The sequence below is a fragment of the Dermacentor albipictus genome, chromosome 1, assembly GCF_038994185.2.
Source record: "Dermacentor albipictus isolate Rhodes 1998 colony chromosome 1, USDA_Dalb.pri_finalv2, whole genome shotgun sequence".
Lineage (NCBI taxonomy): Eukaryota > Metazoa > Arthropoda > Arachnida > Ixodida > Ixodidae > Dermacentor > Dermacentor albipictus.
Window position 1 is genome coordinate 18,789,216 of NC_091821.1, and position 27,020 is coordinate 18,816,235.

The 27,020-nt window shown below is 44.8% G+C and overlaps 1 long non-coding RNA gene across 1 annotated transcript; it reads left to right on the plus strand.

Moving 5' to 3' along the window:
• Window positions 1-1,525: 1,525 nt before the first annotated feature.
• On the plus strand, window positions 1,526-26,604 carry LOC139054693 (uncharacterized). The gene is made up of 3 exons (XR_011511435.1): window positions 1,526-1,724; window positions 19,580-19,771; window positions 26,476-26,604. It is a non-coding gene; the product is annotated as an uncharacterized lncRNA (long non-coding RNA).
• The last annotated feature ends 416 nt before the right edge of the window (window positions 26,605-27,020 follow it).

The following is a 27,020-nucleotide window of genomic DNA, read 5'->3' on the forward strand; positions in this document are numbered from 1 at the left end:
GCTTATGCCAGCATCCATATCACGCGTTATCGGCTTCTCCGACCTGCGTTGATAACACGGGACAACAATAAGCACCACGTTTAAAATCGAGTTTCGTTAATGAACAATTTTCTGAAGGCTTCAACTGCTGTAATCACCGTTGCTTTATTCTGAGCAAACTGTGATTTCTAAATCGAAATAACGCAGCAAGCATTTACATTACGGGGAAAAAAACTTTAATTCTGATTGTTCTATCGTAATGCCTTCTTATCAACGAGTTTCCAACGGTTTGAAAAAAGATAACTTTTTTTCATAGTAGCCTGTGCTCTGCGCTACGTTCATTTGCCCGGAACAATTTAACTGTGCGGGCACTGCCATTCAGTGACAAGCATAAAAGGTCAAATATGTACCTACGGCTTTCATCCATGGATATTGCGTTTCTTAATCTCGAGCTATTGTATGGATTTAAAGGCTCTATTCATGGCACCTGCGGGTAACATGAATTTATCACCATAATTAAGTTATCCACAACGATATGTTCATTAAGTTGATTAATTGCAACAATAGATAAATAAAAGATTTCTCAAGCATTTGACTTCTGAGTTTTGATTATCATCATAGAAATGACTGTGGCTACAGGACATCGCCCACCTAGATGCCTAAAGGCCTAACATCCAGCAATAACCACGGCATGCTGTGTACAGTTAACCGCATCAGGCAGGCGCATAGATGCACTGCGAAGGTAAATGTTGCAATGAAACAAGTGGCAATGATGTTAACATTAAATGAACAATAAGAAACCATAAAAACACGTGAAGTAGTTCTTCAGCGGAGCTTGAAGTTGCATAATCATATTTGGATGTATAGAGAAAATTTACACTATGCGCAAGGCTATAGAACCACGTCCTGAAGTTCGGTGAATTGCGGTTTGTCTGGCGCACTTGAACCAATTCGTTTAACAACCATGTCAGCATCTGAAAATGACGCTCTGCATGAATATCCATGGAGCTGTACAATGTGCGTGGTTTTCGAGGCTTTCTTTAAAAACTCCAAAATGTTCATCATTCCGCAAGAACTGCGGGCTTATTGCAAACTTACAAAATTGTCCTATTTGAAACATGGCGCTGGGTGGAAGCTAGGTGATCAATTGTAATTCTACGCAATCTTATTCATTGAGCTCCATGCCGCATAAGTGCTATACTTTCAGCCATACTCTCCTCGTAGGTCTCTATAACAAAAAAAAATAAAATGCCACAAATACGACTTTTCTCTTAGCATCAACAAATATTATTTGAACATTTCCACTGAGGCTGTTTGCAATGCCCGTAAAATCTTAAACAAAAGAACAAATTTATCTATACTTGTGTATTACTAGTCGTCTGGGCCTCCCGGATACGACCAAGGCCTGGTTCATGGTGTTGCCTGTAAGTATGCGCATTGTCATGTTAACACGTGCCCTTACGGTACGAAGTGCGCATGCTCATATTTGTACCTGTCCTTATAAGCAGCCCCTTGTCTGATAACGAACACACTTTGTTCTCTGCCTCCCGACCGTTCACATGGTGTTAGAATTGGGGCGGCAACGCATTTCGCAGGCCGCGTTCGCCGCTGTTGTTCCCCGCACCCTCGTCCAGCTGCACCCCTAGTACACTACAGAGAAAGAAGTATGGCGTCGACGGTTCTACCACCACCAAAGCCACTGGAAAGTACGGGTGACGCTTACCAGAGCTGGATCATCTGGAAAAGTGAGTTTACTCTGTTTTCTACGGCGACCGGACTAAGGAAGCAGCCTAAAGAAGTTCAGGCCGCAACACTTCTTGTGACAATTGGTGAAGAAGCAAGGCGGATGTTCTGTACTTTCAAATTCGCAAATGATGACGAAAAGCAAGACCTCGATAAGCTGATTCAAAAATTTGAGGCCCACTACAAACCAGCGAAGAATTTAACGTTCAACGAGTTTCGTTTCAGCTCCCGAGATCAACGTGAGGGCGAATCTTTTAAAGAGTGGCTGATCGATATCCGAACTCTTGATCGCTTGTGTGAATGCGAAGAACTAGAGGACAGATTACTGCGCCGTCGAATAATTCTAGGAGTTAGAGACAAGGACCTGATGCAGAAACTTCTTTCTGAAAACCCGTCGTATGAAAAAAAGAGTGGAAATATGCCGAGCAAGGGACCGAGCGAAGGAGCACTTTAACGAGATCAGGGAGGCAGAAGTAAGCGCAACTGATGAGGCCACCGTACATGCTGTGAAATCAAAAGTTAGCGTCGGAATTTGGTCAAACTACTCTTACACACACGGAAAAGCAAAGTGCCCTGCGCAAGGCAAGTGCTGTAACAAGTGTAGCTGCCGAAACCACTTTGCAAGTGGGTGTCGTCAACCAGAAGCGAGACCGAGGGGCCAAGCATGCAAGATAAAACGGGTCGAACTGGCAGAGGACGAGGGACATTTTCTTCATACACTCGAAGCCAATGCAATTGATGTCGACGACCGCTGGTCAGTAACTGTCGACATCGCAGGTACCGCCATACGCTGCAAAATTGATACCGGAGCCAACTCTTTCGTTATGCACGAAGGGACACTCATAAACATAACTACGAAGCCAGCAAAAGACTGCTGCTCTACGCTACGGTCGTTTTTCGGGCGCATAGAAAAGGCGACGAAGAGGATCAAGCTTCAGGTCGCCAGTACAACGCAGCCTACCATCACGCTATTCTTTATCGTAAAACAAGCGGTTCCTGTTACATTGAGCGGCAAGGTGGCTGAACGCTTAGGGCTGATTGGCCGCATATACACCGTGGTCACCTTGGAAACTAAGGAAATAGTAGAAAGATTTCAAGATGTTTTCCAGGGTCTGGGAGAAATCAAAGACGTAGCCTACCACATGGAGCTGAAACCTGAAGCTCGAGGCATCAAGCCAGTGCGACGAATCGCCATCGCCCTTCAGGAGCGCGTCCGAGCTGAGCTGGACCGGATGGAGCACGACGGCGTTGTTGCTAAGGTAACAGAACCGACTTCCTGGTCTAGTCACAAGGTTGTGGTAGTAAAGAAAGAAAAAGTACGCATATGCTTGGACCCATCCTACTTAAATAAGATACTTCTGAGAGCACTACCACATGCCGACGTTAGAAGATATCCTACCGCGGCTGCGTGGAGCGAAATTATTTCCTACTCTGGATGCATCGTCAGGATTCTGACAGATTAAGTTCGACGAGCCGAGCTCCCGCTTATGCACTATGAGCACGCCCTACGGGTGATAGATTCGTGCGCATGCCGTTCGGCATCGCTTCCGCGCCGGAAATTTTTCAGCGGGTGATGCACCAGGTACTAGAGGGCTTGAGGGGCGTTGCCGTCGTCATGGACGACATATTGGTTTGGGGACAGTCGCCAGAGCAATACGACAGATATTTAGTAGCTTTGCTGTCCCGCTCTAGACAACGCAACCTGAAGCTCAGTAAGAAAAAGTGGAATTTTCTCTAGCCCTGAGTCCGCTACATGGGCCACATTCTGAATCCAGAGGGGCTGTGCCTGGACCCGAGCAGAGTCGGAGACATCAAGTCCCGCCACCACAAAACCGTAAGGAATTGCAAGTTTTCCTCGGCATGATCAACTTCGTGGCTCGGTTTTTCCCTAACATATCTACGTTGTCAGCGCGCATTCGCGAGCTCTTGAAAAAGTACGTTGCGTGGGTCTGGACAGACCCGCAAGATAACAGCTTTGGTCAGCTTCGAGCGATCATCACAGAGGCCCCAGGCCTTGCCTATTTTAACCAAGAAAAACCATTGACCTTGTCAGTAGACGCCAGTCAGCATGGCGTAAGAGCCGTTCTTCTACAGGATGGGCAGGCACTTGCCTGCTCATCCCGTTCGCTAACGGAAGCACAGCAGCGCTACGCCCAGATCGAGAAGAAAACATTAGCAATTCTTCATGGTTGCACAAAATTTCAATATTATATCTTCGAGCAGTCAGAGGTTACCGTCGAGTCAATTCACAGGCCTCTTAAATCTATATTAAAGAAGCCACTTTGTGAATACCCACTACGATTGGTTTGCAAAGATTCCCAATCAAGGTGACGTTTGTTGACGCTAGTTGTTTCTAGCTGATGCGCATTCTCGCTTCCCGAGTACTACGGAAATAACCGACGAGAGAGAACAATTTTAAGTCTGCGTTATTTCTTCGCTTCCTGTGTCAGACCAGCAGCTCAAGAGTATTTGGCACGAAACTAGCAAAGACGCCAGTATGGCTGAACTGCGCCGTTACTCGAGCACAAAATGGCCGGAAACTAAGAACCATGTGCCGCATGCCCTGAGACTTTACTGGTGTTACCGCAACAAGCTGCATGTTAAAGAAGGCCTGCTACTCAGAACCAACAAAATAGTAATTCCTCCTGCCAAGTGACCGGAAAATCTGTGCTTGCTGCACACCGCACATGGAGGCGAATAAAAAATGAAGATGAGAGCGAAAGAATAATGTTCTGGCCCGGCATGAACGCCGACATCTCGGTTCTAGCTAAGTCAAGCGCAGCGGGCGAAAAGTACAAGCGCAGGAACACTAGATTGCCTATGCTGAGCCACGAGATACCAGGCCTGCTGTGGCAAGTTGTAGGGCTTGATATGTTTCACCACGATGACCAGTCCTACCTAATCCTCGTGGATTTCTACTCGTTCTTTTTCGAGGTTCAAAAGCTACGTCAGACAAGAGCGGCAGAGTCAAACAATGCGTGCATGCTCATCTTCGCTACTCATGGAATCCCGGCAAAGCTGTGCAGTGATAACAGCCCACCTTTCAACAGCGCGTGCTTCCGCTCTTCTGCTGCTTAGCTCGGAATTGCCCGCGTAACTTCAAGCCCATGCTATCCTCGTGGTAACGGCATGGCGGAGTGTGCAGGGCAGGAGACGACAAAACTCCTAAGGAAGCGTCCTTTCGCAACCCTGGAATATTACAGCGCCCTGCGTGAGGGGCGAAACATACCAAGGGACGAGCAACTGAAGTCGCACGTTCAAAGGTTGATGGGCCGCCAAAGAAGGACGCAATTGCCGGTTCTCTCCCAGCACCTCGAACCGCAAACTGTGCCACCACAAGCCGTTCGCAATCGCCTCCACGAAATAAGAGAAAAACAGCGGATCTTCTACAACCGGACGACCAAGCGTGTTTCCCATCTTCGCAGCGGGTCTCCAGTAACAGTGTACGACACCATACGCAGAACCTGGTCGCGAGCTGTGGTTGTAGACCGTGCAGGTGCACCTCGGTCGTACACCCTACTTAAAGACAGCGGACAAGAGCTGCGGCGCACCAGGGAGCATCTCAGTTCCAAAGAAATGCAACCTACGTGGGACCCTGAAGCTACAGATTCTGCGGAGTCGGTATCCCAGCCTGACGAGATGGCGGAGCTACAACCTGAGGACATCCTTCGTAAAAGCGACCATCTGCGTAGACCACCACAACGTTACGCCCACGAGAGACCGCAGCGTTAGGTCTCTGAGATGCGAATTTGCAAATCTTTTTTTTCATTTATTTTTCTCTTCGAAAAGAAGGAAGATGTAAGTATGCGCACTGTCATATTAACACGTGCCCTTACGGTATGAAGTGCCCATGCTTATATTTGTACCTTTCCTTATATAAGCAGTCCCTTGTCTGATAATAAACGCACTATGCTCCCTGCCTCCCGACCGTTCACATTGCCTAAACACAGTATCCCCTGATGCCATTCTCAACGAGCAGGTCACAGTCGGCGTTCAGGAACGGTCGCCTGCAATTTCCTACGCGACTGTCACAAGCGAGTTCCTTGGCCTTGTTTCACATCTTGATCATTAGATCAAGGTCCTCCGTCAGGCCGTCGTTAAAAGCCATGTAGCTGGAAACGTAGAGCATCACATCTTTGCCCCCTTCTGGGTGTCCGTCGGCAGGAATCGACAATGCAGTCTTGTAGGAGTCCGACGCTTTTGAGGAGTTGGATGGTCAGTCAGGGGATAGATGATAGGCTCCTATGACGCTGGGTGCATCGATGCTTATAGCTAGAACTACAAATATGCCATTTCTTTCCATGAGGCTGTCATGTCCCACAAAAAGCCGAATGTTCGAAAGCGCGAGCATGGTTTGTCACATGGGGCTGTCGCGCGAGCTCGCGAAGGTATGGCCCCATTGTTGTCTTTTCTTTATTATTATTTCTTTTAGCGGATCTTTCTTTCCCTGTTTTCCTGGGTTTCACATGGCTGCCTGGCTGTTGGTTACTGTGCGCTCATTGCTTTGGGTGCGTCGCTATCTTGGTGGTTAAATTTGCGGGTATGAAGTATGCAAATGTTATATTAAACTACCAGCTAAGTGGCTTACACAATCCTTGTATGCTAACGAAGTATGCGCAGCTCTATTATGTAACAAAAATATCAAAAAATCCCGAAAGGATTACCTGAACAGGGTAACAAAGCCAGAAACTGTAACTTCTAGCAAATTTTATTTTATTGGGGACACGCTACGTTACCCAGTGGCTATATTGTGTTGTGCGGAGCGGCTGCATTCTGATGGGGACGAACTGCAAAAACGCTTGTGTACCATACATTTGTTGCACAATAAAGAGCTCCGGTAATCCAATTAGGCCACATCTGCCACTACGTCATGTTTCACAATCCCATACAGGTTCTGGTACACAAAAAAAGAACGATTACTGTTGACGGTAAGATGTTAGCATTTGATCCACCGGGTCTTTCAGTGAACACGGCCTGCAGCACATAGCACAATTCTATTCCATGAGCTGGTATACTCAAAGAGGCGGTCATTACTTTCAGAAAAAAAATGAAATGCATAACTGACAAGTTCACAAAAGTCTCTAAATAAATTTGTAACTAATTACCTTATATCACATATTTCATTTCACAAATTTTAGCAGGGGAGTTCGCAAGGGGGAGATCCATAGGGAAGGAGTTGCAAGGATGATAACAGTTTCTAGACATTAACTCCCGAGCTTTGCGGAGAAATGCACCAGTTCGTTACTTTTTTGCTTCAATGCAGAACACCACGTGTTCATAAGAAAGTAAGTGGAACGTCCATGCGTTTTTACCGCAAGTTTGTTGGCGCATATCTCGTGAATGGTGTCAACACAATTTTGTTACAAGTGGATTTGTCTGGCTATCTCACCAGCTAGAATGTGTAACTTCCATTATGTACCAAAAGGTAATTAGTTGAATTTTAATTAGTGCATCTTTGTTAATTATTTGACTATGCATTTCAATTTCTTGTGCAAGTAAAGTCCGCCTCTTCGAGTAGACCAGCTCATGGACTAGAATTGTGCTATCTGCCACAGACAAGTTGTTTAAAAATTTGGAAAGTGTTTGCTGAAACGCCTTATATATAGAGACACAACGTATTTCTATTGTAAAACCGAGATATGTATGAAGTGTGGACTGCCGCTAGACTCCTCTTTCGCGCTTCCCTAAGAACACTCGGAGCCAACTAGCGCCGCCGCCGCGAAGCCTTCGTGTGGCCTCGTGGCACGCCGATGCGTGCGAACGCTTAGAAACGCTTCATGCGACGACCGGGCTCCTCTGTGGCGCTTCTTTCTGGGCACGCACGCAGCGCCATCTAGTGGCGCTGCGGCGAAGTCCCTGCGTGCCCTCCGATGCGAGAAGCGTGGCGCGCCGAGCCTTACGAACACTCGCTTGCCGCACACTCATCAGCACACAGTCAGTAACCTAAATTGGCGAGAGGTTCATTGAAGAGTGGCATATACCTAGCGCTTTCATGGCGCAGCTCGCTAGAACGATGTCGTCGAGGTGTTCAGAGCAAAGCGGCACGTACCCAGGGCATTTGTGGCACAAGCCGCCAATGCGTCGGATTGCTGCCCTCCACGAACCCTGGTGACGTGGGTCGACTCCGCTCAATATGAGAGAAACTTAAAGGGAAGTTTTTAGTCGTTGTAGAGTGACAGATTCCCAATGGCACATATCTGGTTACATAAGTCGGCGCCAATCGTTCATTGAAGGGGGGCACACACCTACCGTCGCGTACCCGGTGACCCAAGTTGGCATCGCAGAGGCTCATTGGAGACCAGCACAGACAGAGTGGCGCATACCCAGTACTCCAGGTAGGCGTCAAGAAGAGCAACTGTATCGAAGAATAAAACGCTCAATGGGTGGAGCCTCTAGACAAGGGCCCCACTGGCTTCCGCGCGCCGTCTTTCTTGTCGGATGGTGGCCCTTTGGACCTCTTCCTGTGAACTGGACAGCGCCGCCTCCCATTGTGTATGCTCCGTAATTTCTGTCTCTGTGTTTTTCTTTTGTGGATATGCTGTGCATGCCAATGAGATGTGATCTAAGGTTGGCGTGGCTCCGCACCATGGGCATGTGTCCGAATATCTTTCGGGATGAATTTTATGGAAAATGTGCAGGTTGTTATAAGTATAGGTTTGCAGCTTTCTCCATATAACCTGTTCTTCCTTACTAAGATTCTTATCTGGGGGTGGTAGTTTCATTCCGTTTCCTCTGTGGTAGTTTAAAATTGCAAAGCAGTTCTGGTCAATCGGGATCGGGTCGTCAGAGGCGTGCTGTGAGCACCCGTGGTGTGTAGCATGCGCACGGGCTACTCTGTCAGCCTCTTCGTTTCCCCTGATTCCCTCATGACTGGGTACCCATAAAAGGTGAAATCTGACTCGGGGTTTTATATATTGTATAATCCTATAGGCTGCGGTGCATACTCGTCCCCTGAGGTAGCTTCTGCATGCCTCTTGAGAGTCTGATAGGATGGTTATTTGTTGTTGGTTTGCCTCCCTCACTTTGATAGCAAGGGCAATTGCGATTTCTTCTGCTTCCACGATAGTGGTGTTGTGAGTGGAGGCGCTAATGATTTCTCTGCCCAAGTAGTCAGTGACAGCAGCTACCGTTGTTTTCGGCCGGCCTGGGTATCTTGCCGCGTCCTCGAAGCGGGAGTTTGTTTTTTCGCCATGCGTTATCTCACTGTATGCAGCTCTGAATTCTCTTCTGCCTGCATGTAGAGTTGGGTCCATATTTATGGGTATTGGGGCCACTTTGATGCTGTTTCTGATTATTGTGGGAATGGGTGTGTTTTTCTAGGAGCTTGTGATACCCGAGTCTGCCAAGGAGTTTCCTACCCGTGATCGTTTGTGCCAGTCTGTTTCTTTGAGTTATCAGTTCAACTTCTGCCTGTTCCTCGAATGTATTATGAATCCCGAGAGACATTAGCTTTTCGGTTGGGGTGAACTGCGCAATTCGTAGGGCAATCTTGTATGCTTTCCTTAAGCACGAATTGATCGCATCCCTCTCTGTTTTCGTTAGCTAGTAATACGGCAAGCTGTAAATGAAGCGACTAACCACCAGACTTCTGATTACGCGAAAGATGTCTGATTCCTTCATCCCCGTCCTTTCCGTGGCTACCCGCTTTATCATTCTTGCGACTAGTTGTGTTGCCGCCTTGATAAGGTTAAGCCCGTATTGGCAGTGTTGATTTGATTGTAGCCACATGCCTAGTACCCGGATTGTGGTGTTCTCAGATATTGCATCATTGCCAAGTCTGATTTCCAATTTAAGGACAGGGTCCGTCGGGACGTTACGATTCCCTTTAAACCAACGAACCACTGATATTAAATTTGGCGCAGTAGAAATCAAGACTTTCAAGGCACCCAGCAAGGGCACTCCCCCAGGGTGCAGTGATTTCGCCAACGTTATTTAACGTGGCGATGATAGGCCTTGCAAGGAAACTACAAGCCATCCCGGGTATCCAGCACGCCCTATACGCGGATGATATTGCAGTCTGGTGTGTCACCGGGCCGCTCCGTGAAAAATAAGAACGATTACAAGCAGCTGCTTGTGAAATCGTGACATAGGTACGAGCCAGAGGGCTGCAATGCACGTCAGAGAAATCAGAGATTATACGAGTCTGGAAAGGCGTCAAAGAGTTTCTTCGAACAGTGGTACGTACACCCAGTCTCGCGTCTACAGTGATTCATGTCGGCGGGAAAACGGTTACATACATACATACATACGTACGTACGTACATACATACATACATACGTACGTACGTACATACGTATATACGTACATACATACGTACATACATACATACGTACATACATTCATACGTACATATATACGTACATACATACATTCATACGTACATACATACATACATACATACATACATACATACATACATACATACATACATACATACATACATACATACATACATACATACATACATACATACATACATACATACATACATACATACATACATACATACATACATACATACATACATACATACATACATACATACATACATACATACATACATACATACATACATACATACATACATACATACATACATACATACATACATACATACATACATACATACATACATACATACATACATACATACATACATACATACATACATACATACATACATACATACATACATACATACATACATACATACATACATACATACATACATACATACATACATACATACATACATACATACATACATACATACATACATACATACATACATACATACATACATACATACATACATACATACATACATACATACATACATACATACATACATACATACATACATACATACATACATACATACATACATACATACATACATACATACATACATACATACATACATACATACATACATACATACATACATACATACATACATACATACATACATACATACATACATACATACATACATACATACATACATACATACATACATACATACATACATACATACATACATACATACATACATACATACATACATACATACATACATACATACATACATACATACATACATACATACATACATACATACATACATACATACATACATACATACATACATACATACATACATACATACATACATACATACATACATACATACATACATACATACATACATACATACACCCGCAGGGGCACCTTGAGACTCAAGGGGATGGTGCTTGGCGCCACCACGGACCCTTAGCCCCGATACCGAAGCTGTAATCCGCGCCGTAGCGACAGGTTGTAAGGTGAAGGGTAGAAACCGTTAACGGTGGCGGTCGGGGCCATGATCAATCCCAGGCCGACGGGCTCCCCGTCTGTTTACCAGATGGGGGGCTCCGGCACCTTCTTGTGTTTATAAGGGTGAAACACAGGTGACACAGTAGGAATCCTTAATCCATACATGCCGCATGGATCCTCAATTTGCCCCTCTAAAAAAACGATCGGAACCGGAAACGGTACCACACCGAAGGAATCAAAGTTACAACTCAGAAATGTGCTGAAAATTTCCCACAGTTCCTGGTAGTTCACGCTGTTGAGCAAAACGCTCCAGTGGCCAATCTATCAGTGTTTGTACTACAAAAGTGGCTAGTAACACACATAGGCGAAGAATACGAAGCAAAAAAACTGTCCTCAGGAGATCTGCTTGTAGAAGTAAAATCCAAAAAGCAGAGTGATGCGTTGCTCGCACAAAAGAAGCTTGCTGACCATAACATCACTGTAACACCTCACAGAAGCCTGAACAGCGTTCAGGGAGTAATTTCTGAGTGGCTGCTAATGGCAGAAAACGAAAATGAGCTCCTCGAGAATTAGCGAGACCAAGGAGTAACGTCCCTTCGCCGCATAAATATAAGGCGCAACGGCGAAGAAAAAAGAACACCTCACATCGTGCTAACATTCGGCAGCACTCGTTTGCCCGAGTCTGTCCGGGTTGCATTCATCAGGTGCCCAGTGCGCCCATACATCCCGAACCCTAGGAGATGTTTCAAATGCCAAAGGTATGGCCATGGCAGCAACACATGTAGAGGCAAGGAGACCTGTGCCAAATGTGCCGAAACCGAACACAATACTGACAACTGCCAAGCAAGTGAAACAAAGTGTACAAATTGCAACGGTTGACATGCAGCGTACTCACAAACCTGTGAAGTATTCAAAAAATAAAAACAAATAATCAATCTAAAAGTACGAGAAAACATATCTTACTCTGAGGCAAGGAAAAAGTTCAGTCAGGAGACATCCAGGTCATATGTTGACGCCGTGCGCCGGGGGGCCGAGCGGCGTCTGGTGACAGTGGGCACACAGTACACCATTGTTGATGTGTGCCCGCCCCGTCCCCCACCTGAACGGCACTCCGGTGTCGGCACCATTGACATACCGGAGGTGCACCTGACGGCGACCTCTGGCACAAACAAAGTTAGTAGGAGTGGCGACACACCACTCCCACTTCAGGCCACTGCCCAGGCAGGGCCATCCACAACTCTGACAGGTGCAGCCAAGGCTGCCATACTATCACACAAGAAAGGCTCACTGGCCCCTGAGCCGGTAGGCCGCAGGGCTTCCCCCCACCGGGAGAAGCCACAAATCCGTACCCCCGCGGGTTCCCCGCGGAAACCCATCACCTCGCTGGAGGCGATGGATATAAGCCGTAGCCCACCTCCGCCGCAGCGGCGGCGCAAATCCCTTGATTACAAAAAGGGAGGAAAAACTCCTATAACAGACCCCACAAAACCGGGAGCATAGGTTTTGAAATACATCTGTCAAAGTTATTAGATATGGCGTTCCTCATTCACTGGATCTGTCGAGGTATATTAAAAAACTACGGTGACATAACAAATATTCTTGCAGTATATTCCCCGGTTGTTTTGTGTCTCCAGGAGACAAACTTGGGATCAAAACACAAAAATATTTTAAGTAAATATAAAGTCTTTCGTCACGACCGAGAGCAAGCAAATAGGTTCTCTGGAGGTACTGCCATAGTTGTTCAAAGTAGTGTGGCTACTCGTGAAGTCAAGCTTGAGACTACATTTGAAGCCGTTGCAGTATCTGTAGTACACTTTAAAACAATTACAGTATGCTCCGTATATATCCAACCACACCTGACAGTAACGCTCCATGACTTAGAAGACCTTTAAAAACAATTACCAGAGCCATATCTGTTAGTCGACGATTTTAATGCTCACTCCAATTTGTGGGGAAGCGAACAAATGGACACTAGAGGCCGTATTTCAGAAGATTTTATTCTCTGCAATAATGTGTGCCTGCTCAACAGGGGCAAACACACATATTCCTCTCCAAGCTCCGGAAAATGGAGCTCCATAGAAATGTCCCTTACAACGCCTTCTGTTTTTAATGCTTTTAAATGGGATGTCTTGGACAACCCGTGTGGTAGCGATCATTTACCTGTTCTTATCAACCTAACATCATCTCCGTAAATCATTCGTACAAAACCACGATGTTGGAAGCTCCATTTGGCCGACTGGGTGCTGTTTCAAGAAAATGCCAGCTTAGAAAAAATAGATCCACATAATTTCGGTATAGATGAACTTAATGAAATTGTCACAAACTACATTATTTCTGCCGCGCTCCTGGCCATATCTCAATCTTCTGGAGTGGTGAAACAAAACCACAAAACCTGGTATACAAAAGAATGTAGATTAGCAAAAAAGAAACAGAACAAAGCATGGGGAAACTTTCGAAGGTACCCCACGCAGAAAAATCTTATAGACTTTAAAAAGGCAAGAGCACAAGCCCGATATATCCGCCGTAGAACCGAAAAGACTTCGTGGCAAAATTACGTGACATCCATAAATAGCCCAACTACATCAAAAGAAATGTGGGAGAAGGTACGAATGCTAGATGGTAAGTACTCCCCTTTCACACTTCCTCTTCTAACAGCCCCTGGTATACAGACAAACATTGAAGAACAGGCAGACTTTTTAGGTGAATATATTTCGGCAGTTACCAGCTCATCAAACTACACAGAATCATATCTTACAAACAAAACCACAGCCGAGAAACAAAGACCCCCTACAAGTGGATATACAAATGAACCATATAATAAATTATTCACAGTTCAAGAAATCAACACAGTCTTGTCCGCTGGTAAACAGACTGCACCCGGCCCTGGCGGAATACGCTTTCAAATGCTGTCCCACCTCTCTGAACCTGCCGTAGTGACACTCATAAGTTTTTTCAATAAGGTGTGGTATAGGGTAAACTACCCGAAGCATGGAAGAAGGCCATCATCGTTTCATTTTTAAAGCCCGAAAAACCACCAACCTCTCCCAGTAGTTATAGGCCCATAGCTCTAACCAGCTGCCTCGCAAAAGCCTTTGAAAATATCGTGAATATGAGATTAACCTTCGTGCTAGAAGCCCGGGAGCTTCTCGATGTCCATCAGTGCGGTTTCAAAAAGGCATGCTCCGCAACAGACCACCTGGTTCGTCTTGAAAATACTCTCCGTGAAGCCTTTATACACAAACAACAATGTCTTGCTGTTTTTTTTTTCGATTTGGAGAAAGCTTATGACACAACCTGCAGGTACGGAATTCTTCACGATTTGGCTGAACTTGCCATTTCTGGCAGGATGCTGAACTGCCTAAAAGACTTCCTGTCAAACCGTTCATTACATGTACGCCTCGGTTCAACCCTATTGAGAATTTTTATTCAAGAAAATGGAGTGCCTCAAGGGAGTGTTTTAAGCACGACCCTCTTTGTCGTTAAAATGAATTCAATCAGTAAATAATTCCAAGGTCAATTATGTATTCAATCTATGTCGACGATCTTCAGATAGCTTGCACGTCCTGAAACATACCAACATGCGAAAGACAAGTGCAGTTAACAGTAAACAAACTTTCAACGTGGGCTGACCGAAATGGTTTCCGGTTCTCCCCACAGAAAACAGTGGCCATCCTTTTCTCACTCAAACGTGGCCTACAGACAGATCATAGACTACCTGAACGAAGCGGAATCGCAGGTAAAAAGTGAACAGAAATTTCTGGGCATAACTTTTGACAGGAAACTAACTTTCTTGCCACACATAAAGAACCTGAAGAAAAAAAACCTCCCAATCATTAATCATATTAAAGGTGCTTTCACATAAACGCTGGAGGGCTGATAGGACCTGCCTTTTGCACATCTACCGCAGTATAGTTCGCTCTTGCCTCGATTATGGGTCCATAGTATACAACTCAGCTCGACCGTCCTACCTGAAGCAATTAGATCCAGTTCATAACTCAGGTCTGCGCCTTGCAAGTGGGGCATACAGGACATCACCCATAAACAGCCTATATGTCGAATGTAATGAACCAGCCCTCGCAGATAGAAGAGCCATGCTCACATGTGCATATGTCCTAAAAACCCGTTCACTACCAAAACGTCTCTGCTACTCCATAGTTACGAAGTGCCCGTCTAAGCAGCTTTTTAACAACAAACCGAATGCGATGAGGCCCCCTTATTCTCCGATTTGAAGAAATTTGCCAGGAATTAGGTGTTCTAGACACACTGCCTGATGTTGCCCAGAGACCCGAACCACTGTCACCTTGGCACACCTTTCCCAGTGTAGGTGACTACACACTTACACAATTTCATAAAAAGCAAACTCCACGTGAACATATAATACAAGAATTTTTCGGCGCTAGACGAAAAGTACAAAGAACACACAGCATTTTGTACTGATGGTTCGAAAACATCACTTGACGTCGGAAGTGCTGTAGTGCAAGACAAATGGGAAAAGGTAGTCAGGTTGCCTCAGTGCGCGTCAATATTTCCCAGCCGGATGTCATGCCATCTCGGTGGCTGTAACAAAAATAGTCGAGATGAACATTCAAAACAGCATTATCTACACGGACTCGCTGAGTGCAATCACAGCACTGAAAGCCGGAAACGTAAGGGAACCTTTAATAGGAAATATAATCCATAACATAATAACTGCTCAAACACAAGCACACGAAATTAAGCTTTGTTGGATACCAAGCCATCATGGAATTAGAGGCAACTAGAGAGCTGACGCGTGCGCCACTCAGGCCTGCCATAAGGATGTCAGTACTGTAAATATACCCTATGCAGATTGCATGAAGTTAGTAAAAAAACGAGCCGAATGAAAAATGGCAGTGTACATGGAATAGCGAAGAAAATAACAAACTACATTTAGTAAAACCTATTCTAGGAGAATGGAGAGCATGCAGGCACCAGGAACGTTTTATAGAAGTAATTCTTATGCCTCCTGCGCATCGGACACACACACCTAACACTAACTTTCTACTGACAAAACAAGACAAACCCTTATGGGAGAAATGTGGAGATGAACTCACCGTAAATCACATTTTTATTCTCGTGCACACAACTCGAACGGCGAAGGAAAAAATATTTTTACTGTATTTTACAATGAACGCATTCCCTTCCATCCCAGTCTACTCTTTAGGAGATAACCCACTTGTAGGAACTTCATCTGTTTTTTTTAGTTTTTCTGAAAGACGCAGCGATCCTAAACGAAATATAATATATCACAGAACTACTAATTCTAAAAATTCTTACCCAGTTTTTTTCACGCATCTTATGATGCACCTCACCCATTTTTCTCAATCCTGAGAAGAAGGCTGAGGTCGTCATTTGACTTGTTGGGCGCCTCAGAGGCCTTGTCAGGACAAGGAACTTCGCTGAGGATACCCAATTTTTTAAAAATAAATTATACCATGTGTTTGGCGCATGATAGCCTGAGTTGCTTATGCGCCATAAAACCCAATACAAATCAGTACATACGTACGTACAACGTATGTACGTACACACACACACACACACACACACACACACACACGCACGCACGCACGCGCACAACACACACACACACACACACACACGCACACACGCACACGCACGCACACACACACACACATAGCGTCCGGAAAGTGGGTAAGGTACCCAAAGAAAGCGAACACATTGAAGAGAAACACATTTGGAACCTGATCCAGTTGTCACCTCACCTCAACGGAGGCACAATGAATATGGCAAACATAGCCTTTCATGATGTTGTCATAGCAATTCCTCCCCTCTTATGGGCCCACTATACAGTTGTCAGTAGCGTAGCTGTCTCCACTGCACAGTTGGCAGAAATTAGGTCTCCGCGGCTTGCGTTCCATACAACCTGCAACTGTACTTACTTGCTTACTTGTACATGCTCCCCACTCTCTGGCGGGGAGTGACCTTCTTGTCTCTTTGCACAGTTGAATTTGCTGCAACCACAACACGGTACTGTATTGTGCTGGCAGTGATCCGTGAGCTGCCACCTTGCATTACTCACTGCAGTTGAAGGGGAGTCGGCACGTTCAAGTTTAAGGTGCGTCGATGTTCTTCTCGCCCAATACTCCGAACGGCGAGGTCTTCGAGGCACCCTGTTCAAGTCTGCTCAGAAGGGCACCGGGAGGGCATTGCCCATGCGTTGAAATGTACCAACATATTGAGATTACTGCCATGATGTTATGAGGATTACAGCGGTATTTCTTTGAGCTGCGTATTTGTCATACTCGCTCAATACGATGTCTCAAGAGGAAGTGTATATCTCGTAATAAAATACGAATTAGTTACCTATCAACAGTATTTGTTTATCTATAGAAAGCACGACTTGTAAGCTACCACCACCTAATATGTTTATTTAGAACGTTAATTCCGCCAGTAAACAGTAATTACGATATTCCATACATACGTTGTCAAGACGACTTCACGGTGAAAAAAATTCGTGTGGCCGCACCATTCATATGGGGACAGATTACCAGCAAAGCTATTTAGGCCGCATGCATTGGCTGCATACGTGGACTGCATACATTATAATATCATCGATTTTTTTTTTCATACGGCACCACACTACGCCTGCACAAGAGCAGCAAGGATCGCCGCACCTCCCATGCGTATGCCGTAACGACACATCCGACGCGCGTGATGTTATAACCAGAGAAGCGCAGGCTACGTGCCCAGGCGCCATCACCACACTCATTCCCCTTCTCATTATACGTCAAACCGGACTCAAAACAAATAAAGCGCAGAAAGGCCACCTTGCTCCACAACGTGCACTTTCTAATCTATATATATATATATATATATATATATATATATATATATATATATATATATATATATATATATATATATATATATATATATATATATATAGTGTTTCTCTTAAAACGCCGAATTTGCGTGGTCCTTTTTGGCCCGAAGATATTGCACGTCTGTTTGGAAGTTGGTGCAGTGCTTGAAGCCTGCTTGACCTCAGCCGCGGGTCGGCCCGGTATTTCACTTTCTCCGGGATCGGCCCCCACATTCCTGTCCATGCGCCGTGATACGGACATAAGCCAACTAGAGTACCCCCCCTCGCCCCCCCCCCCCCCTGAGTAAGCACGCCTGATATTGCACTATCTCCGTTATCGACGCACACATTCCTGTTGCCCATACGGACGTAAGCTGGCCAGGGCCCCTCCCCCTCCCCTTAGACAGTCATGCGGGGGATGTATACAGGGGCTAGCGGTCAACAGCGTCGCCCAACACGTACCCGCCGCGGCAGCCCAATGGCTATGGCATCGTGCTGGTGAACTCGAGATCGCTAGTTCAAACCCGGCCATGGCTGCCGCATTCCGATGGGAGCATAATGCGAAAGGGTTCGGCTACCGTGCATCACATGCGGGTTAAGAAGCCCAAGTTGTCAAGATTAATCCGGAGCTCCGCACTACGGCGTGCCTGATAGTCCGATCGCTGTTTTGGCTCGTAAACCACTAAATCTAATATTTTTTTAAACCACCTTCCTGGTCCTCTTTCGCGTGCAATGACCCAACCGGCCAGTTCAGCATGTGGGTACATGCAATGTTTTATCATTATTACTAGAATCATAATCGCCATCATTGTGGTCGCCCTCGTTTGCTAACGTGTCATGGGGTGTTCCTAGCAATGGGTGTCCGTGATAAATTGTATAGACATTTATGGCAATAACCGGACACTGTCAGGCATGCTATCATTGGTTCCCTTCTGTACAAGCTGTCCACACTTCCCTTCTTGCAGTAAGACAGCTGAGTACACTTAAAGCTCAGTCACACAGCCGTCAAACGTTCCGTCGCGTCGCCGTCACAATCGCCGTGAGGTTCCGTATAAAATCCAAGGCCGATAATGTCGTCGGCGCTCGCTGTGTGCTGTATGTGCAAGTGAAATCTCGCGAGGGTGAGCCGGCGAACGCGGCTCAATCCTCTCCTGTCGCGCCCGAGGCACAGTGGTGACGCGAGCGAGGGAGGCGCTTTTCTCCGGTGGCTGCTGCTTACGGCGCGGCTGTGCGAGCGACGTATCTTGAAAGCGTTCCGCGTCGTGACCAAAGTGCGCGCCCGCGCGGGCCTCATCTTCAAACCGATCTGCGATATTTGCAGAGTATACGTGGTACCGGTAGCTTCGCATGCGCTGTTCGACGTTTCGTTCTCGCTGAAGCGAGAGATGCCCGAAGGTCCATTAGCTCGCGGCTGCTTCCGCGATTCCTCACTCCAGCATTTTGGCAGGGAATTTCCGCGCTCATCGAGCGATATGTGCTCGTGTTTACCTGTGCGCGCGTGACACAGTTCTTGATAATTTCGTTAAAACACGTTGGCAGGCTAGTTGGTTTGAATCTATGATAGAATGTGTAAGCTTGACTGAACGACGACGTAGCAGTAAACACACAGAGACAGCGCATTATATGATTGTTAATTTAGTTAGTGAGTTAATGTTCACAAGTTTATACGGCCAATAAAGCTACTATCTTAACTTCGTACAGCTATCTACTAGGAAGCGGACCGGCCTCCAGAGCGAAGCCGACCATGACGATGCCAGTGTCTACTTGCTCAGCAGTGAGAACTTCTCCGATGACAACTTTCAGCTTGTGTGGAGCCGTAAGGTGAAACGAAGGAACACCATTGCCTGCCTGTCTCCAAGCACGTGAACTGTAGGACAAACTCAGAATATTGCAGTAAGTACGATTCTATTTCTACCAGAACTCGCTACCGACAATCTAAGGCGACTCAACAGACAGTCTGTCTCGGTGCTCCTTCAAGCGATGACGCCAAATTAGGTCACGGGCGTCAGAATCAACACACAAAAAAATGTCTTGGCTGTTGACGTTGTACGTGAGACAGCGCCGAGCACTTGAAGCAAACTTACGGAACTTAAGAACGAAAGAAAGCTGAGCTAGTTGGTAAGGATTCGTTATGCGAAAAAGAGGTGAGGCGCGCAGACAGCCCTTACACAAATGACTTTACACCGTCTATAGAAAGTCTATAGACTTTCTATAGACGACCTTGTTTTTCTATAGATTTGGACGTTTGTTGATACAAAGTCTATAGACTGTCTATGAATGAAAGTCAATAAAGTTTCTATTTCTTTTTGTCTATTCGCAGTCTATAGACGGTCTATAGAAAAAAGTCGATAAGATGTTTGTTTCTTTTTTGTGTACTTACCCTCTGTAGATTAGCTATAGACGAAACTAGATACAGTCTATTTTTCTCTATTATTTGTCTTTACACTTTCTATAGACGATAGTCGGTAATACCCGTCGTGGTTGCTCAGTGGCTATGGTGTTGGGCTGCTGAGCACGAGGTCGCGGGATCGAATCCCGGCCACGGCGGCCGCATTTCGATGGGGGCGAAATGCGAAAACACCCGTGTGCTTAGATTTAGGTGCACGTTAAAGAACCCCAGGTGGTCGAAATTTCCGGAGTCCTCCACTACGGCGTGCCTCATAATCAGAAAGTGGTTTTGGCACGTAAAACCCCAAATATTATTATTATAGTCGGTAAGGTTTCTATTTCTTTTTGACTATTCGCAGTCTATAGACGGTCTATAGAAAAAAGTCGATATGGTGTTTGCTTATTTTTTTGTCATCTTCTCCACAACACACACCTATCGACGAAAGTCGATACAGTCTCTATTTATTTTTGTCTAGTGTTTGTCTATAGACTGTCTATGGACGAAAGTCAATAATGTTTCTATTTCTCTTTGTCTATTCGCAGTCTATGGGCGGTCTATATAAGAAAGTCGATAAGGTGTTTGTTTCTTTTTTTTTCTACTTCCCCTCCATAGACTACTTATAGACAAAAGTGGATACAGCCTCTATTTATTTTTGTCTATTATTTGTCTATAGACTGTCGATGGAGGAAAGTCGTTAAGATTTCTTTTTTTGTCTATTCGCAGACTATAGACGGTCTATAGAAAAAAGTCGATATGGTGTTTGTTTCTTTTTTGTCTACTTCTCCAGAACAGACACCTATAGACGAAAGTTGATACAGTCTCTATTTATTTTTGTCTAGTGTTTGTCTATAGACTTTTTATAGACGAAAGTCGATAACATTTCTATTTCTTTTTGTCTATTTGCGATCTATATACGGTCTATAGAAAAAAGTCGATAAGGTTTTTTTTTTATGTCTGCTTCTCTATAAACTACCTATAGACAAAAGTCGATACAATCTCTATTTATTGTTGTCTATAGACGAGAGTTGATAAGGGGTATATTTCTTCGTGTCAATTCCCACTCTGGTTCTCTCCAGCTACGTAGCATTCGCATATTTTAAAGTCTGGCTCAAATTAAGTAAAACACCCGGCATACTTTTTTGCACTTCGAATTATTTTCCATGGTTTCCTGTATCCCCGCTGGTGAAGGCCATTGGGTGGGACGTCACCAATAGTCATGTCAACTTGTGCGAACAGCCCGTATGCCGATTGGGGTAAGGCGTGACATGATGTAGAAAACAGCCGATACTGTAAAATTCTTATTCCTTCAGGTTTACATACCGTCTATAGATTGGCAATAGACAAAAATCGTGGCTCTGGCCTGTGCGCTGTAGCCAAGTGCAGGCACCGGTGGATAATACGGAGCAGTGTTTGATATAAGCCACTGAAGTTGTATACTGCTGAGATTGCTGTAGAGCTTATTTGTAGACATTAGTATACACATAGTGTATACCTCCGCATTTGTGGACCACATGATATGATCTACGTAGTCGCTATCGGCAATAACAAGACAGTCTTCACAGTTGCCATAGCATTACTTTTTAGCAGTAGAATAAAGAAAGCAAAACGTCGATCCAATTGTGATAACAGATATTATGAACGCCAACTTTGGCTATAAGTGGATCTCAAACAGGCATCAAGCTAACAGCGCAGAGACTCGTAATGTTTGTAGGTGACAACGCGGACTTTGTGAGTGTGCGATAAACCGATGTCGTGCATGTGGTGTGCAAGTTGCGTGTCGTCCGATTCTCAGATACTTTTCACCTTTTCTTGGTATCTCGGCTGCATCACTAACATAGGGCGGTTTTTCGTTGACTGATATCCTGCACTATAAGCTCATCAACGTGTCTCATTCACTTAAAATAGGTGTCAAATTCTCTGAGCCCACCCAGTATTTCGCAGGCGGTTTGCCTGTGCGGCCACGCATATGAGTACCACATTGCTGTACTGATTCATTTGACCTATCATCGGAACGGAAAATCTGCACTAACATACGTGCGGTCATCACATTCGGCGGTACGCTGGAAGATATGCTACAAATGCGCTGTATTACTCATCGTCACCGGCGATAATGCAAGCGCCCGAAGTGCCCTGTTACGGCTTTTAAAACAGCGCATTCATCCGTGTGTGCGTTCCAGTCTCATACGATAGCCCACAGCATTTGTAATACAACCTGCCAGCAGCACATTTTCTTCGTTCATGATGAAAGGATGAAAAATGGAAAAGAAAAGCAACCCGTTCTGGCGCGTATGGCGCTATTACATTCGTCGGACGATCCTACGGCTGTCAACCAGATGTAGGAGTCGTCGGACGACCTCGCCGCTTCCACCATTTGAAGGAGCTCAAGGTCGTAGAGAGGAACTCGGTGAACAGGATTTAATTACATTATTTACATTTTAAGCCAGATACATTGGCTGTCTAGCGCGACTCCCATATGGAGCCCGCAAGACTAACATACAGCAAACAGCTTACGAGCACACAGCTCACGAGTACATTTCTAGCATGACAACGAGCACTCAGCTCCCGACGACGAGCACGCTGTAGCAGCCGGCAAACGCTGCTTATAAGCACTTGGTCCCCCCTTAATTCCAAGCGAACGGAAACGTTCGTCCAGTCATCGTTCGACGTCATGGTTCGACGTCACCGAAGATGACCCGCCCTTTTGGAGGAGGCGGGCTCACATACTCGTGTTGCACACACACACAGGTGTAAAGGTCTGGAGCCGACGTCAGAGGGCTTCCTAGAACTCTGCTTTGTCCCGGGTGGCGCGGCCGAGTACCACATTCCTGAGCTGACCCCGCGCCACGTGGCTGCCTGTTTATTCGCAATTCTCTGAAGTGCGCCCCATCTGGTTGGATTGGAACACGCGCAGCGGGCTGAAAGCTGGCACGTTGTCACCCCGTACGGCCAGACAAAAAAGAAGAGACAAAAAAAGAAAAAAAAGCGCACAGACTTCTTGGAGCGCGCGCGCCTGGTGCGCGGAGCTCCTGCGCCTGCGCAATGAGCGCCATCCGTCCGCGTCAATTTGAATTCTGAACGAGTGCGCCAGGCACGTAAACGCTTATAGCGGTGTGCGGTGTCTGCCTGAACGTTGGTGTCTGAGCATGCGTGTCTTCTTTGTGGCGTCACACGTCAACTACACTGAATGGTAAGCTTTAGCAAAGATGTTTTGCGTCAATAGATAATGATTAGGTAAGCACATTTCGTTGCATGTAGCGCAGGTAACCGGCTGCATGTAGCGCCGGCGACTCGGGTATATTATCGGTTTCTCATTTTCATGATTTGATAACGTGCTCTTGTTAACACTTCTACTGTACGGAATGCTTACGGCAAGCGATCGCTCACGCTTGTTCATTTTACCGTCATAGTTGATGTGCGTAAAAAAGAAAGTACACCGTATTTTAACTTGATACTGAGCTGCCACGAAGCGGATTGTGTATGTTGAGCAACCAGTGTGGTAGATCTTATTTCGAGGCGCTCGATCCGGCCGCGATGAATGCTGCGCCGCATATGTAGTGAAGTTCTCGTGACACGCTTTACGTATATATCTCGAAATTGTGTTAGCATGAAGAATTTTCAAACAGAAACGCATGGTTGAATAACTGCTAGCGTACTCGGATGAAAACCCATGTTTGCGGGGCATGCATCAGCAGTGTGTGTGCTGCCGCTTTCGTATAATTTAAAAGTAGCAGTAATTTTAAGGTTTGCTGGTAACCAATTTAAATAATTTTGGGAAGTTACCGCAAGCAAAGTACGAGACTTGAAATATCTAGATTCACCCAATCTAAATATGCGCAACCACAATCGCTTTTGGAGCATGAAACCTGCGATAAGCTGAGTCACTCGCAGCTTCGCAACTTAGGCGAAAAAATTAGAGAACAATAAATTAGTCGCTCCGGGAAGCACCTTTACACGTTTCAAACTGTCGTGCGTAATTAGTGTTCCGGGTTTCATTACTGTTGCGTTTAGTGCCATCGTCTTGGACAGACTATATATCATATGCACTGTACAAAAGAAAAAAGAGCCAGATTATCCAATTGGTGGCCTTTTTTGAGTAGATAACGCACATATTATTCAAATAATTTAGTGGACATTGCACTTGTTCAACCCTTATGAACACACCTAAGAGATCGTAACATGTTTTAGTTGATAAGCAACCTTTTCAATACGCCCCCATTCATGCACATTCTACAGAAACTGTGGCAAATTTATTCATCTCGAAGTATGAGAAAAGAGACATTGCAGACTGTGTTAAGCGGAAATAAATGGCAATTCTTAGCGTGATTGTTCAAAACTGCAATCATCATACTGAGTATGTTCGTTGGGCACCGGCATATTGCATTAACACCTGAAAAATGTGCACAGTCCAGCCGGGTATCTTTGTTTCAGCAACTATTAATATAGTAATCGTTTGGAATTCTCGCATTTCTTTTATATTTTGCTGTACCCTGTGTGTCACATGAACACCTCTTGAAACGAAACGTATCTTGCTCGAACCGGCGACCATTACGGTTGTCTAACTGATAATCATACTGTAACATAACGAAACATCATAGTGGTACTGATTCATATTGCCGTGTAGTCTTTAGTGAAAGGTAAACAAAGTTATCTAGAGGCATAAGTGATGAGAGCAAATTATATAGAAAACTGCTCTTGAACCGTAAAAATAACCCATTGAATAGTTTTCTTCACATTGTTGCATTTGCTTTACGTGTGTGTCCCTGTTTCCTTGTCTTCCGTGCTGTACGCGTGTGGCCATCAATTACGAACTTGCCGAAGCTCTTGTCAGCTTTATTAAACAAAAGGGATTCAATTGAGTTGAATCTAATACTGCGTGTCAAGTGACTGACGTGTTATTCGTTGTATCTAAACATTATGGACTCGCAGTACTTGGCAAGCATTAAACCACAACATATTTTTTTGTTGCACTTGAGATGCGGATGTAATAGATTGTTAGAAAATTTTCATGCAAACAGCCTGGGAAGGTTTGGAAAAAGATCGGGGAATGTTGAAGTGACCGCATAGGTATGGTGTCTTGTTATATGTCATGCAAAGTTTCCAGATAATATCTCTGTTAAATGTATTTTAAAACGTTTCACCTCCTAAAACGTTGAGGAAAATTGGTCCCATTTATTGAAAGAAAAATGAAAGTCAAGCATATTGACATGGCATTTCTTACTCAATTAGTTTTTTTTTGCTTTAACTAAAAGTCCCCAGCCTCGAAACCGTGGAAAAAATTGTCATCTTTCAGAGCACCTTAAATAATTTACTGTGATAGCATTCATTCGAACTATAGAATCAGTTCTGTTTCCTAGGAGGTGCATGTCTGTCGTGCCATGACACAAAGTGCTCGCGTGGTATTTCGGGTGCTCATGTGCTATACCTAACCAGCAAACCTGTTAGCATGTCCAAGAGCTCTCATTACCTGTAAGAAACTAAGTGACCATATCAATACAATCAATCCATCTGCCTTCTGTTGAAGTTATAGCCAAAGACCCATTCATATAAGAGTATGAGAAAGGCATTTAAATGTGCATTAAGCAAAATAAATTACAATCTTTGGCATGATACTGTGAATACTCCAGTCACATCTTCTGAGCATATTCTTCTGCACGAGAGTACTTAACTACCATCCAAAAAAGTGTACAGACAATCCAACTGGGTAACGCTTCAGCAATAAATGTAGAGATAATTAGGGATAAGTACATTAATGCATCATATATGGGCTTGTCATACAAGGGAACATACTGTTGCCGACACGAGCAGCAGTTGTGACTGTTTAATTGTCACCCGCCGTGGTTGCTTAGTGGCTATGGTGTTTCGATGGGGGCGAAATGCGAAAACACCCGTATGCTTAGATTTAGGTGCACGTTAAAGAACCCCAGGTGGTCGAAATTTCCGGAGTTGTCCACTACGGCGTGCCTCATAATCAGAAAGTGATTTTGGCACGTAAAACCCCATAATTATTTATTTAATTGTTCACCTTGCCATAAAATAAAACATTGTTTAATGGTACTGATTTGTATTGACAAGCAGCCATTAGTCATAGCTAAACCACAATAAGTATTGGCTTAGATGGTTTGCGCAAATGTATTAAGTTGCTTAATGAACATACAAAGAATACACACTTATTATTTTGCCGTATATTGCTGAATCTACCTCTTTGCAGCACACACCTGCATCAGCTTTGGGTCTAATGAAACGAAGGTCAAGGCCAGGCTGGCGACCATGCTTGCCAAGGGGAAGCAGTGTAAATATTTAGTATTTTTCCATAATAGCATAAGACATGTATTTTAACAAATTCATCTATTATATCCTGCAATAAAAACAGTTAATTCATTGCCGGTCCATTTTCTTTCTTGCACTGCATGATTCAGCACTTCAATTCTCCCTTTTTGAGAGTACAGCTGGTTCAGGAGCATTATTAATCTACTAACATTAATGCATAAGTGCAGATGAAAAGCAAAAGGTGCACATGCATAAATACATTTAAAATTTTTTGCTTCCACATGTACTCAAAAATGTAAACTAACTTGTAGATAGCAGATAGCTATCAAATTATGGCCTTATACAGTTTCATTTCATTTCATTTATTTTTCCCTTAAAGGCCCGAAGGCATTACATAAGGGGGGAGCAAAATCAAGGTCAAAGAGAAAGAATAAATTGACAAAAGAGAACAATAACAAAAAAGTATGTAACAGTTAAATGTTCTTG